The sequence below is a fragment of the Cynoglossus semilaevis genome, chromosome 7 (assembly GCF_000523025.1).
Source record: "Cynoglossus semilaevis isolate Cse_v1.0 chromosome 7, Cse_v1.0, whole genome shotgun sequence".
NCBI lineage: Eukaryota > Metazoa > Chordata > Actinopteri > Pleuronectiformes > Cynoglossidae > Cynoglossus > Cynoglossus semilaevis.
This window is the reverse complement of record NC_024313.1, coordinates 2,172,501-2,174,705: the sequence shown is the minus strand read 5'-3', so window position 1 is coordinate 2,174,705 and position 2,205 is coordinate 2,172,501. Positions and strand designations below refer to the sequence as shown.

Below are 2,205 nucleotides of genomic sequence, written 5' to 3'. Positions count from 1 at the left end.
TCCTGTATCATCTATTCTTCTGATGTGTTTGATATGACACCTTCAAAGGCATTACTAGCAGGCTGAGCCAGAGGGACAAGAACAAGGGAGCAGAAACACAGAGTACAGATGTGGAGATGGCTGATGGAGCGATACACAGAGGGTGAGAAAAAAGGTAGGAGTCAGAATTAAAGGTATGCTTACCAAGAAGGGAATACCTTCAACGTCTTCACTCCACCAGCTGATCAGAGGACGACAGACTTCCACAGACATCCAAAGCAGTTAAGGAGTGGGCGTGGCTTGGTTTCTAGGAGACGTTTGTCCTCTTCTTCACAACGTTATTCCTGGAACAACAACAATCCAAACAAAAGTTTTACTGAGGGCATTCTCTCTCCAATCTTTCACAACAGTTCAGGTGAACAGTCAATCACCTTTTTATCAAAATGAAACCCACATACTGTACGTCACGGTTGCCCACATTTTTTTCACACTTTTGGTATGACCAGTCTATAGTATATATAGACAGATCTTTTGGTTCAAAAAAGTTCAGGGACCACTGATTTAAGAGTTTTGAATAAATACATAAAGGCCACATACTGGTCAGTGGTCCAGCAGTCAGTGGGGGCACAAGATGTGCCGTGGATACAGAATGTTCACCTTTTACTCTAGCCTATTACAGAAAATGCATTGTTCCACACTCATTAAAGCTACAGCATCCCAGTTTACCTCGTTATTTTATCACTCGTACAGTACGTACTGTACGAGTACATGCTGTACGAGTGATGGTACTGTACTGTACCATCACTCGAGTAGCTTCATTGTAAACGTGTAAACATCTTTGTGTCATTGATATTTACGTCTATCGATCACAGAATGTATTTTAACTGTACATGTCTCATCTAAAATAAAATAAATACATAAATAAATGTAAGTCTATTCCGAGTCTGCTGGTTGACACTGGTACTGCATCCAAAATGTTCCTATTCCTAAAATTCCTAAATGGTAGGAGGAGAAAGGGGAGAGATAGATACATAGAGATAAAGCAGAGAGAGAGAAATAGATAGATGAACAAACCAGGTTGTACAAACCAGGAGAGATGCTCAGTGTGAGGACTAAGATGAACACACACACTGGAGGGAAAGTACGAGGGTGCAAGAAGGTTACTGCCTAAAAACGTGTGGATGCACAACTCCTGTATCATCTATTCTTCTGATGTGTTTGATATGACACCTTCAAAGGCATTACTAGCAGGCTGAGCCAGAGGGACAAGAACAAGGGAGCAGAAACACAGAGTACAGATGTGGAGATGGCTGATGGAGCGATACACAGAGGGTGAGAAAAAAGGTAGGAGTCAGAATTAAAGGTATGCTTACCAAGAAGGGAATACCTTCAACGTCTTCACTCCACCAGCTGATCAGAGGACGACAGACTTCCACAGACATCCAAAGCAGTTAAGGAGTGGGCGTGGCTTGGTTTCTAGGAGACGTTTGTCCTCTTCTTCACAACGTTATTCCTGGAACAACAACAATCCAAACAAAAGTTTTACTGAGGGCATTCTCTCTCCAATCTTTCACAACAGTTCAGGTGAACAGTCAATCACCTTTTTATCAAAATGAAACCCACATACTGTACGTCACGGTTGCCCACATTTTTTTCACACTTTTGGTATGACCAGTCTATAGTATATAGGGTTCCCAGCACCCGGTCCAGAGACCGGTGATGGTCCATAGGTTATTTGGTCCCAGCCGCAGTGGGACAAATTTACTTCATTCAAAAAGAATCCAATAACAATTGATACCGGCCGACAGATCTTTGGTACAAAAAAGTTCAGGGACCGCTGATTTAAGAGAGTCAATACATAAAGTAAAGACCACACACAGTGGTCCAGCACAAGATGTGCCGTGGATACAGAATGTTCACCTTTTACTCTAGCCTATTACAGAAAATGCATTGTTCCACTCTCATTAAAGCTACAGCATCCCAGTTTACCTCGTTATTTTATTACTCATACAGTACGTACGATGGGTAGAGGGGAAAGAGATAAATAGATAGCTAGCGATAGACAAAGAGAGGAAGATAGAGGGAGAGCGCAAAAGATGGAGGGAGGGCAGGAGTGAGAGAAAGAGACAGAGGGAGAGAAATAGATGGATGAAGATAGAGAGAGAGCAATAGCTAGAAAGAGAAATAGATAGTTAGCAATAGACAAAGAGAGGAAGATAGAGGGAG

At 42.1% G+C, this 2,205-nt stretch overlaps 1 long non-coding RNA gene across 2 annotated transcripts in view; it reads right to left on the bottom strand.

Annotated features, from left to right (window-relative positions):
- Positions 1–2,205, bottom strand: part of LOC103380675 (uncharacterized) — a 19,298-nt gene that overhangs the window by 4,820 nt on the left and 12,273 nt on the right. For both annotated transcript variants that reach the window (XR_001760270.2, XR_521706.3), the window contains exons 5-6: positions 1,353–1,492; positions 184–323 (exon numbers count right to left, since the gene is read on the bottom strand). This is a non-coding gene — a long non-coding RNA (uncharacterized LOC103380675). The remainder of the gene's footprint in view (positions 1–183; positions 324–1,352; positions 1,493–2,205) is intronic.